General features: G+C 39.5%; 1 protein-coding gene across 5 annotated transcripts in view; it reads right to left on the bottom strand.

The window, feature by feature from the left end:
* Positions 1–13,178, bottom strand: part of SPATS2L (spermatogenesis associated, serine-rich 2-like) — a 180,020-nt gene that overhangs the window by 126,402 nt on the left and 40,440 nt on the right. Inside the window, exon 2 of one of the 5 annotated variants that reach the window (XM_008575551.1) lies at positions 11,753–11,885. The exons of the other annotated variants lie outside the window; for them this stretch is intronic. The gene's annotated coding sequence lies outside the window, so the exon portion shown is untranslated. The remainder of the gene's footprint in view (positions 1–11,752; positions 11,886–13,178) is intronic. 5 annotated transcript variants of the gene reach the window in all.

Below are 13,178 nucleotides of genomic sequence, written 5' to 3'. Positions count from 1 at the left end.
TCCTGATTTTCCATGGTAAGTAACCACAGTGTGAATTGATGTTTCTTTGTTCCTATTTAAAAGCTTGAGGCTCATCCTATAACCTCAAAGAAAAAATTTTAAACATGGAAGATGAACTAAATCTTCAGAAGCCCAAGGTATTACTAAGTTTGCTAGAAGATGCAATTTAGAAATGGCACTCTACACCTTGAAAACGAACAAAAAAAATCACCTTTTTGTGTATGCGATGGACAGTTGCTGTTTCTGCATGTTACTGAACAAGCTGGTCAACCACAAGATGAAGGCTAATATTAAGTTCATACACCTTTTCAGCCAAATTTTTCCTATGTGTGAACTCCACACTATTTTTGGCTATGAGTTTAGCTCTGGGATAATTTACTCAAGTGAATGATAAAAGAGATGGAATAGAGGTTTAGGTCATAACAGTGCTGGAAGAAAGAGAAATCCAAGCATTTTCATCACCTAGCTATAATTCTGTGGATAGGCTATTTGATGTGCCTACATCTGTGCAGTTCATTTTTTGAAACCTGTGTGCTAGATTCCTCAGTGACTTGTTCTGAAAATGGTCTTCTAAGATGGTAAAAAATGACCAAAAATTACATAAAGCTCATTTTCCAAATAGAGTTCTGCAGAAAATACATCTGCCATCTGGCCTTCTGGCTAACTTCAATTTTTCCTTTTAGGTAGATACTATTTAATCCAGACCACACAGTTTGTTTGTTTAGTTGGTTCCTGAACATTTCAGAACATGACTCTATAGGAAGAATGTGTGGCAAGTGACAGAACATTAAGCTGCTTGACATCAAGGCAGTTTCCTTGCCTCAGTGGTTAAGCAAGTCTCCCCCAGCCTGTGTGTGTTTGAGTGCCTTTAGTTATGAAGCCAAACTAATTATCCTTGTCATCTCTCAAAGATGGCATCCCCAATGCACTTTGAGACAGGAACTGCTCCTGTTCATATACTGGTGCTCTAAAATTAACTACAAAGACTTCAAAACCCAGTGCTATCTCACAGTTAACATCATGACGGTTTACCTGAATGTAAATTGATCTAAACCAAGTCACTATACTTGTAATTTCATGTAAAATGGGAATAAAGTTTCCTTGTTATATAAAATACAACCTGTGCTTTGAAATTTAGCCAAGGTATATTAAAATATGAAAAAGAAATTTGATCTAGGTTGGCTTTTCAAATCCTGTTTAAACTAAGAAAAGAGGCATTCAATTAATACAAATCAGATCAGTTGTATAGTTGATTCCCCCCACCATCACCAGGTTTTTCAAAAGGCAGAAATCAGTAAGAGTCTTCGTAATTATTGACCTGTCTCCAAAGAAGTGACAGGTTGAGGTAAGAGTTAGAGCCTCCATACTTCTGCCAATTTTTGAAGGGGGGAAGCCTTTTAACGACACTGTGGGTTTGGCTTTATTTTGCAGTAGCCTCATTTAGTCAGCAATGCTAAGCAGCAGCAGAGCTCAAAGCATAATTCTATAGATACTGCAAATGAAAGGACCATCAGGAATGTAGTAACCTATCCTAGAGAGACAGATTAGAGCATGTCAAAAAAACAAATTAACAAACAAAACACATGTTAAAACAAACAAACAAACAAAACCCCTGGCCCAACAATAAATGTGAAATGAACAGAATTCAACATCAGTGAAGAATGTTGGATGATGTTATAGTTTTCAAGAAAATATTCAGGTAGAACTTATATACAATTTTAATCATAAACAAGGTTCATGTAGATCCTAGAAAATAGTAATTCCATTGCTATGGTTTAAATGTCCCCCAAAGGTCATGGTTGGAAACTTAATAACCAATGCAACAGTGTCAGGAGATGAGGCCTAATAAGAGGTGACTAGCTAGTGAGGGCTCTGCCCTCATGAATGGATTACCGTTGTTATTGCAGGACCAGGTCAGTTGTCCAGAGAACAGCTTTGTTATAAAAGTGAGTTCAGCCCACTCTTGCTCTCTTGCCATTCTTCCTTCTGCCATGGGATGATGCAGCACAAAGGCCCTTACCAGATACCAGTGCCACGCTCTTGGACTTCCTAGCCTCCAGAACCATGAGCCAAATAAACTTCCATTGTCTATAAATTACCCAGTCTCGGGTATTCTATTACAGCAACTCAAAACAGACTAAGACACCCATGATCCAAAAAGGCTTTATTCATGATCCTAAAGGCTTTATTAGTTATTTACCAAGCCATCTTCAGATTTTCATTTCCTATTAAATCTATTTTTTATATTGCTTTTTAAAAAAGAAATTATTTATTGATTTTGTTTTATCATTACACGATGTAAACATTTTTTCGCGGACCTTAAACAATTCCTCCCTAACTCCCCTCCCCCTTTCCCACCTCTAGTATCCTCAGTTCCATTCTCTCCTTTCAAAAGTTCAGGAAATTATCATGATTGTTGTATCTTTCTTTCTTTTTTTTTCCAGCTCCCACTTATGAGTGAGGACATGCAATATTTCTCTTTCTGTACCTGGCTTATTTCACTTAACATAATTTTCTCTAAATTCAACCATGTTGCTGCGAATGGCAGAATTTCATTCCTTTTTATGGCAGAGTAATAGTCCACTGTGTATATATGCCATATTTTCCTTACTGAGTTATTAGCCAACGGACATTTAGGTTGTTTCCAACTCTTAGCTATTGTAAATAGATCTGCAATAAACATGAGAGTGCATGTAACCCTTAAAAACGATGATTTCCATTCCTTTGGGTATATACCCAGCAGCAGGATTACTGGATCACATGGCAGTTCTATCTGTAGTTTGAGGAATGTCCATACTGTTTTCCATAATGGCTGCACTAATTTACACTCCCACTAACAGTGTAGATAATAGCCAGTCTAACCGGGGTGATATCTCAGTGCAGCTTTGTTTTGCATTTTCCTGATGCTTGGTGATGCTGAGCACTTTTTCAGGTGTCTGCTGGCCATTTGTATATCTTCCTTTGAGAACTGCCTATTCAGCTCCTTTGCCCATTTTTAAATTGGATTACTTGTTTTTTTTACTATTAAGTTGTTTGAGTTCCTTGTATGTTCTGGATATGAATCCCTTGTCAGATACATGGTTTGTGAATATTTTCTCCCATTCTGTAGGTTGTCTTTTCACTGTTAACTGTTTTCTTTTGCTGTGCAGAAACTTTGTAATTCGATATGGTCCCATTTGTTTATTTTTTCTTTTGTTGCCTGTGCTTCTGCAGTCTTGTTCATAAAGTCTTTGTCCAGTCCTACTTCTTGAAGTCTTTCCCCTATGTTTTCTTTTAGTAGTTTTGTATTTCCAGGTCATAAGTCTTTAATTCATTTTGAATTGATTTTGGTATATAGTGAGAACTACAGGACTAGTTTCATTCTTCTACATACGGATGTCCAATTTTCCCAGCACCAATTATTGAAGAGGCAGTCCTTTCCCCAATGTATGCTCCTGTTGCTCTTGTCAAATACCAGTTCATTATAAGTATGTGGGTTGATTTCCAGGTTCTCCATTCTGTTCTATTGGTCTGAGTGCCTGTTTTTATGCCAGTACTATGCTGTTTTGGTTACTATAGCTTTGTAGTAGTATAAGTATGTGGGTTGATTTCTGGGTTCTCCATTCTGTTCTATTGGTCTGAGTACCTGTTTTTATGCCAGTACCATGCTGTTTTGGTTACTATAGCTTTGTAGTAAAATTTGAAGTCAGGTAGTGTAATGCCTCCAGCTTTGTATTTTTGCTCAGGATTGCTTTGGCTATTCACGGTCTTTAGTTGTTCCATATGAATGTTAGGATTGTTTTTCTATTTCCTTGAAGAATGGTATTAGTATTTTGATGAGTACTGCACTGAATCAGTAGATTGCTTTGGGTAGTATGGACATTTTCACAATGTTAAGTCTTCCAGTCCAACAGCATGGAAGGTCTTCCATGTTTTTATATCTTCTTTAATTTTCTTCAGCAGTGCTTTGTAGTTCTCATTGTAGGGATCTTTTGCCTCCTTGGTTAAATTGATTCCTTGGTATTTTATTTTTTTTGGTGACTACTGTAAATGGGCAAGATTTTTGATTTCTTTTTCTGCTAGTTCATTATTGGAGTATAAAAATGCTACTGAGGGCCGGCCCGGTGGTGCACTGCTACAGTGCACCGCTTGGGAGTGCAGTGGTGCTCCCGCCAAGGGTTCGGATCCTACATACAGACCAGTTCCCGCTCACTGGCTGAGCGAGGTGCGGGAGCAACACCGAGGGTTGCGATCCCGTTGCCGGTCCCGGTCCGGTACGGGCGCGACACTGAGGGTTGCGATCCGTTGCCAGACACAAAAAAAGACAAAAAGGAAAAAAAAAAAAGCTACTGATTTTGCATGTTAATTTGGTATTCTGCAACTTTACTGAGATTATTAATTAGTTCTAAGACTTTTTTGGCAGAGTCTATAGGTTTTTCTATACATAGGATCATGTCATCTGCAAACAGGGACAGTTTGACTTCATCTTCACCTGTTTGGAGGTCCTTTATTTCTTTCTCTTGCCTGACTGCCCTGGCTAGTACTTCCAATACCATGTTAAATAGAGTGGTGAGAGTGAGCATCCTTGCCTTGCTCCTGTTCTTAAGGGAAAACTTTTCAGCTTTTCCCCATTCTGGATGATATAGATGATGGGTCTGTCATATATGGCTTTTACTGTGTTGAAACACTTTCCTTCTGTACTTAATTTGCTGAGAGTCTTTATCATGAAGGGATGTTGAATTATGTCAAATGCTTTTTCTGCATCTATTGAGATAATCATATGGTTTTGTCCTTGATTTTGTTGATGTGGTATATCACCTTTACTGACTTGCATATGTTGAGCCATCCTTGTATCCCTGGGATTAATCCCACTTGATCATGGTGTGTAATTTTTTGAAGTGTTGCTGTATTCTGATTGCTAATACTTTGTTCAGGATTTTTCCATCTATGTTCATCAGAGATACTGGCCTGTAGTTTTCTTGTCATATCTTTGTCTGGTTTTGGTATCAGGGTGATACTGGCCTCACAGAATGAGCTTGAGAGAATGGCTTCCATTTCAATTTTCTGGAATAGTTTGAAGACAAATGGTATTAATTCTTCTTTAAAGGTTTGGTAGAATTCAGCAGTAAAACCATCCAGTCCTGGGCTTTTCTTTGTTGGTCTTTTCCTGGGCTTTTGGGTTGAAACTGTTGGGGATCTTTGAGCCTCCTGAAAGTGCACGTCTCTCCCTATTTCTGGGAAGTTTTCCATTATTATTTCATTGAACAGGTTTCAATGCCTTTCCCTTCTCTTCACTTTCTGGAAAACCCATGATTGAAATGTTTGTGCGCTTAAGGTTGTCTGCTAGCTCTCTTAGATTTTCTTCATTTTTAAAAATTCTTTTTCCTTTTTTTTTGTCTGCCTGGGTTATTTCAAGAAGACTATCTTAAGATCAGAAATTCTTTCTTCTGCTTGGTCCAGCCTGCTGCTTATGCTCTCAGTTGTGTTATTTATTTCTTTGATTGAATCTTTCAGTTCCATGAGTTCTGCTAAATTATTTTTTAAGGTATTTATCTCTTTGTAAATTTCCTCCTTTATATCCTGGATTTTTTTCCTCATTTAATTATGTTGTCTAACTGAGTCTTCTCATGTCTCAGTGAGTTTCGTTAAGATTGTTGTTCGGAATTCCTTTTCAGTCATTTCAAGGGTTTTCTCCTCTCCAGAGTCTGGTATTTGAGATTTACTGTATTCCTTTGGCGGTGTCATATTTTCTTGGATTTTCATATTTCTAGTATCTTTATGTTGATATCTAATCATCTGGTAGAACAGTTGCTTCTTCTATTACTCTGGAGTGGGTTTTGAAGAGACCTCCTCTTCTTTTTTAAAGTCTCCACTGGTGACTCTCTTTGTGTCAAGGTAGTTGAGTGGTTGGCAGGTTGCCTGCACAGTGGCTGGCTACTATGGCAGTGACCTGCTTTTGTGGTGGCCATAGCTGTTGCGGTGGCTGTGGTGGGCCACGCATGCTGTAGTTGTGTTTTCAGCATGCTCCTGCCTTCTGTTGGGCAGCAGGGGCTGCCCATGTCTCCTGCCTAGGACCCTGGTCATGTTCCTGCCTTCTGTCGGGGGGCTGGGGCTGCCTACAGCTCCTATTAAATCTAATTGATAACTAGTTTATCAACCATTCGTATTATTCCATTTACTTCACCTGTCTTATTTAGAATATGACATCATGGAGTCAAAGATTATAAACTGTTTCTATACTTTGGGAGGAAAAAAAGCAATGTTTGTGATAACCCATTTTTTTCCCCTCTTTCTAAGCTAAACACTTATAATTCTTAACACATGTTTTTTTCTTGGAATCATTTTTACTTCTGGCTTTATGTAAAATGTGAGAATTTTCCCTCTCAGAAAATGGCACTAGTTCTCTTACAATGTTCTCATTGTATGTTCATTGCCAGAGAGTCAATCTGTTTAGAGCTATCATTATTATTACTATAAATAGACCTGTGTAATGTGCTTTTATGCATGTTTATCACTTTCAGTTTCAGAATTGTGTTATTTGGGCCTTGATCAGAAAGGTTATCATATGAAAATATCTAATGAGCCTGGCTTTCCGGTATGGAATTCCAGTACACTTTGTCGATACAAATAACACCCCACTTACCAAAGTGGACTGACTTGTAATTCATTAAGTTAATTCAAAACCACAGACATAAATATACTATTAATGCTGGGGTTAGGCCTGTAAGCAGGAATGTAACTCATGAATTTTACTAACTTTTTAATCAACCATTACATAGACATTTCTCAATCAAGTTATAAAATCTTAAGTGTGGTTGCAGGCACACACAATAATCTCAATCTCTAAAGAACTGGAAATAAGAAAACAACCTGTTAAGTGTGTTCATAGGCATACACAATAATCTCAATCTCTAAAAAATTGGAAATAAGAAAACAACCTTCCTTATTTTATTATGAAATAAGACTCAGTCATCTAATTTTCACCTTCCAGTTATAAGGATCTTATAAAATATCAGAATATTGAATTTGGAGATGGCCTGAATTTCTCTGAATTATATTCTGTTTGCTAATCATCCACAAATGTGTTTGCTTCACTGTTTGGAAAGGCAGAAATGTGTTGTGTGTGTGTGTGTATACATATACACATTCATGCACAAACACATTCACATACACAATGGAATATGGAATGGAAGGAGAACTCAATTCAGAACTTAAATTTGCAACTTCTAGTCCTGCTTTCTGCAGCTCAAATATTTCAAGTTCTCTGAGTCCCAGTTTCACCATTTGTAAAGCAGCCGTAAAGACCAAATGTGTGTGTGGAAATCTTTTGAAAACAGTGAAATATAAATCACTAAACACATGTGAGATTTCTCTCTCTTTCTGTGTGTGTGTGTGTGGTCACTATAGCTTAACACAATCCACATAAACACACCAATGAGCAGGAGTTGTTTTCCTTATCTCTCTCGCAGACATCTGGATTTTTTAAAAGGACACTTGTAAGTCCAGATGAATCAAAGTAAAAAAGAATCATACCATATTAGAGAAAATATTGGGGAGTCCAGCTGGGCCTGCCCAGGAACTATCTCTGTGGTCAGCCCCTGCCCCCAACTGTGTCTATTTTGCATGCTTCTTCTTCCGCTTTAGAAACCACAGTTTTTTCAGAAGGGCCAAGTTTTTCCCCAGGCAATTTCCACAGCAGTGCTGAAGTGGCTTTGGTATTGAGGGGGACAGAAAGGAGGAGGGTGGGAGGGCAAAGAAAGGAAATGAAAAGGAAGCTGGAAAGGGAGAGATGGAGGAAGGGCAGCCTTTTATGTCTATTGGAAACTTGTTTTTCAAGTTCTTGTAAGTCAGGCATTGTATGTATATCCAACCATACTTTACTACAATTTTTTAAAAAGTCATTCACGGTTGACATTTCCTAAATGTCACATTAGCTACGAAAACGCAACCCTGGCAAGATGTTAAAGGTACTGCCTTTGTTGCTACAATCTGGTTTGTTCAGTCACAGCAAATAAGTAACACACTCACGGCTATTTTCTCTAAAATTGAAAAATATTTTCTCGTGTATCCCAGAAAGCACTGTAAAATATATCTACAGATAGTTACAAGTGATTTGAATTTTCTACAGACCATCCCCCAGAATAGGAAGAAAAGACAGTAACAAGAAACCCTAGCAACAACTAGCCTCCACATTGGTGAGAATGGAGCAGGCAAGCAAGGCTGAACACGAGCCTTTACTAGGGCTAGTTGCACTGCACAAGACCATGCCATCCTTTATTAGGGTGAGCTGTGTGGCGTAAGACCATGGCTCCACTGCGAGGATCACAGGCTAAAGCTGAAGACATCAATCTCCTTCTACAAAGGTGAGGAACATCAACATCCTTTTCTACGAAGAACAGAGAGTTTTCACTAAAATGCATAGTCTTGGCCAACACATCTTTTCCTCTTTGAGACAAAAGACAGGGTCTGAACTAATGATCTATGTTGTTAAAATTATGGACATAGGCAAATAATTACTCCAGGATAGCTGAGTTTAGGTTTGCTCCAAGATGCCTTCCTGAAGCGACTCCTCTCAAAAATGAATTCAACTCTGCAAATGTTTCACTTCATTAAGCCTGTGCAGACTGGTTTCCAATGGGCACCTCCATGCAAAATATGGATAGGGCATCTTTACTGAAGGCCCACTTTGATATTTGTGGAATGGTCTCTTCTCAGTAAAGAGAGGACCGGATTTCTGCCAAGAAAATGTACCTACAATAGTAGTGCGTATTTCTGTTTTAGGCTGTAGCACTTGTCAAAGTCGCTATTTCAATAAAAGCTGGCCAACTGGTCTGTGTGGCAAACACCTTCAGAATGTTTTTTTTAGGGATAAGCTAAACCAAATCAGATTTCTTTGTAAAAGAGGGGATGTGGCAAGACAACACTGAAGACAAAATTGAAAATCTGGGGTACCACGGTTATTGGGGGTAAGGGTACAAATGTCCAGGGACTACACATATTTGCTCTTCTTGTTTTCTGTTTTAGGGGTAGCGCCTTCTTTTGAAAAATGAGTTTATTTTCATAATAGGCAGTGAGGAATAGCTAGGCAGATGTGTGTGGGTTGGTTCTGGCCCTTGATTAGCAGACAGAAATGAGACTGCCTTTAAATTTCACCAAATATATCCGTCAAAACACATGCAAGGGACCTCTGCTTGAACTACATAATCAAGATCCCAAATTTTAATGCACTGATCATGCTGTTTTTTGGAAAGTTTAAACAGGAACAAATTTCTCCTTCCAGAACTGTTCTCGGATGTGGTTAACAAATTACATGGACTTTAAAAAGTTGCTGCCATTACCGTGCCCCATCTAGGCATAAAGTGAGAGGAAAATTTATGCTAAAAATTACTAGTTAATAAAAGAATTTAAGAAAAAAAAAAAAATTACATGGACTTTTTCATCCCCTCTTCTTTTCTCCTCTGGGTTGAAAAGTCTGAAATCAGGTATTTCTTTTTTTTTTTTTTTCTTTTTGTCTTTTTTACTGACTGGTAATGGGATCGCAACCCTCGGTGTTGCGCCCGCACGGCGCTCAGCCAGTGAGCGGGAACTGGTCTCCACATGGGATCCAAACCCTCAGTGGGAGCGCCGCCACGCACCCAAGCAGCGCACTCTCCAGTGCGCCACCGGGCCGGCCCTGAAATCAGGTATTTCGAACATTTTTCTGTGTTCTGATCCAGGAGCTACTTGGTAGAGGCTAGATGTGATTCTTACAGCAAAGCGGGGATACCACCAAGAATGACAGCAAGAATGCGCCCAAGCCTTTTGAAGAATGTACATGTCATGTACAACATGTAGATGCTTTTGTCAAAGTAGCTTAGCCTTTTGGCAGTTAAAATTGGAATGTGGCCTTGAGAACACACTGAAAAAAGTTCACTGTGTGGCTGTATTTGTGTGTCAATGTGGGTGTCCCCCCCCCCCCCCCCAACGACCCTGCTTTCTCATTTTTTCCCTCATGCATGCTGTTTTTGTGCTGTTAATCCTCCTGGAATGTAGCTCTTATCACCATCTAGAGGAATTCATTATCCTTTCACCTTCCCTGCTGCCCAGGCCCAGAGGCTATGGAACAAGACAGCAATTGTTTGGGGAACTGAGCCCTGAATTCAGGTGTGCTGGCACTGAGTCACCCTGTACCTGATTTCTCCTATAATCAAAAGGGAAGGGGAGAAATTAATCATGCTTCCCTCTCCAACAGAGTGGGAGGAAAAGAGCTTTCAAGAACAGAGGCCGAGGCCCCCTGCCGCTAAATCCACCTGTTTTAAAGCCAAGGATTTAAGAGAAAAAAAAAAAACAACAGCAGGAGATTCACAAGAGCATTCTGAGCTGCATCTGAACAAGACCAGAGCAACTAATCAATACAGTGGGGAAAAAACTAGTTAAGCCAGTTATTTGAGATAATATTTAAAAGAGAGAGAAAAATAGTGCTTGTTTGCCTTTTAAAAAAAAATTCTGCTGGTTATACAGTGGCTTCAAAAAAAAAAAATGTTTCGTATTTTATATAGAGCATGCAAAACCTCATTTTGTATCTTTAAGTGTATGTCCTTTTCTATCATCCTTAAATTGTCAGTTCTGCTCACATACAACAAAAACTCAGAATACAAATGCAGCATGTACCTCTTTGGTTGTAAACCATGAGGCACTGTCACATTGTCAGACATTACAAAAAGCAGGGGGTGGGACACAAAAACCCATCAGTCTCTGGTTCTTTCTTCAAGCAAATAGATGTGAAACTGAGACGCACACTGAAATGGGAAACTACCCAAGCCAGAGAGGTAGCCAAACAGACTGGAGAAGAGACATCACAACATTCTTAGAATCCATTAAAAGGCAATAGCAAGCAACCATTAATTGAACTGGATCCATATGATAGAACTGAAATGACACTCGGGGGGCTTGCACCCTCTGAAAGAACTAAGGCAAGGGGCAGGGTTTATAATCAAACTCCTCAGTTATTTCTAGAATCCAGTATTTGCTGAATGAAGATCACACAGGACCACCTTACACTAAATTCTACATTACTGTTAGCTATGTTTTTATAAGGCTGAACTGTAATTGTAACAAAATAAAAACTCAATTTATAATCTCTCACCATTGCAGGGAGGAGTGAATACAAAAATTTTAATGTCCCATCCTTCAGTTTCAGGCTATGAAAGTCAGTCGTCAGTTCTGAATACTACATTCGATGAATCCCTCTGCTAACAATTATGCATGTCAGAACACCATGAGTAATGAAGTATTAACTAAAATACATCAGGTGCTGAAGAAAAGTTACTGACAAGGTAACATATTTATTTTTTAATGGAAAATGTTAGTCCTTGGCAAAATAAAATATGTGCCATTCATTTCATTTTAATTTCTCTCGATTTTGAGAAGAGTCTTGACATCAAATGTTTTTACTGCAAACGTTGCTGCAGTCACAAAACCTTCTACAATGCATTAAGTTTATTCACTTAAGAAACATTTATTCCTCTGCATTCCTGGTACATACACACTTGGAGGAAAGCTTTCTATTGTTGGTTTGTGCATCTAAAAACACAAACACTAAGAAATGTGTGGCACTCCCTCCCAGCAAGTGCTTAGCTAGAGATGAAGAAACATTACAAATATGCCTCTCCCTTAGATTTCTCACTGATTTCCCCCCATTGATTGCATAGTGGTGTATTTCATTTTCAAAACACTTTCATAAACATAATTGTGAAACATGCTGTGAGGTTAATATTTGGTGATAACACAAAACCTGAGAAGATGTATTTTTCAGAAGGTCCTTGGCAGTGACTGAACATATGATGTCATCTTCATGGAGGGTAACTCCTCACACATGAGAATCGAGATTTCCTTTACCATTTTCTGTTCCACTGAAGGCCAAGAACCTCAAAAACAAAACAAAATAAGACAAATACAAACAAACAAAAAACACACTGCACTGAGCCCTGGCCAGTCACTATCCATTGGGTTTTAGATCCACATTAGAAACTATATTACGAGAGCTGAAAGTCTGGATAATACACCAACAAAACGTCTATTACCATAGGGGGATGGGGGTGAGGTGGTTAATACTGCGCTGATCTGTGCTTCCTTCCAGAACCCACTAGGATGGTGAGAAATAAATAAATAAAGGTATAAGCGCAAAAGAACAACAAATGGGAGAGGGGACAAACAAACATGACTGAGACATGACACAACCATTCTGAAAGATGGAAAGCAGACAGAAGAGTGGTAACTTGATACAGCAGAGGCCACTGAGATTTCAGGGCCCACGGACAAGAATACAAAGGAGAAGCCAGCTATGTGGCCCCCAAGGAACCCTGAGAAGGTTCAGGAGGTGACAGATCCACCCCACCTGGTTGCAGCCAGGCAACCATCCCTCCCCACCCCAGTGGGATGTGGGTGGTTCATTCTCTAGAAGAACTGAACCAAAGAGGCTGGAGACTCTGGGTATTACAGAGGGCAGACTAAGGCACCAGGCTGAAAACAAGGGGCTTAGGAGGAAGTCTGGATACTCACAGTGAGGCCTCCAGCCCTTCCCCCATGCAACAGCCTAGGACAGTGGCTACTCTCAGATCCCCCGGCAGGAGATGTGAATTTCACTCCTGGGAAGTTGAGTGGCCACAGGAGGAAGACTTACAGATGTTGGCATTTGGATGGAGTGGGAGGTGGCTTCTAACAAACTGAATTCGCCGAAAGGAATGAATTCCAGTCCTTCAGTGGTTGGAAGAGACTGACAATAAACAGGAGACCAGAAGGAGAGGTTTGAGGATAAGAAGCATATGTAGTCCATTGGCTAGAGTCGTTATTTCCCCTGACCTGGGCTTCAGGAACCTCGGGTTTAGTTCCTGTCTGTGTCACTGACTCTTGATATCATCTTTGCATCATTTTTCCTTTCTAGGCCTCGGTTTCCTCATTTGTAAACTGAAGGGTTATAGTCCTAGCTACTCGGAGATGTTGAGACACTCTTCCCAGCAGTTCTAAAATGACAGACAGACAGGAGGTCAGGGATCTTTGACATGGCGCTGTCTGAAGGCCTGAGGCTTTGCTGACTTGTCGGGGTCCTTCTACTCCCACAGCAAGTGGCTGCTATTCTTAGATACCATCCTTTCATAAAAGGCTGTTTTAACAAACTTTCACCCAAGTATAGGACAAGACCCCAAGGTAACTATAAGCAC

This window comes from Galeopterus variegatus, unplaced genomic scaffold (genome assembly GCF_000696425.1).
Source record: "Galeopterus variegatus unplaced genomic scaffold, G_variegatus-3.0.2 Scaffold1205, whole genome shotgun sequence".
Classification (NCBI taxonomy): Eukaryota; Metazoa; Chordata; class Mammalia; order Dermoptera; family Cynocephalidae; genus Galeopterus; species Galeopterus variegatus.
Note: the sequence above shows the minus strand (reverse complement) of the source record. Positions and strands in the feature narration are given on the sequence as shown.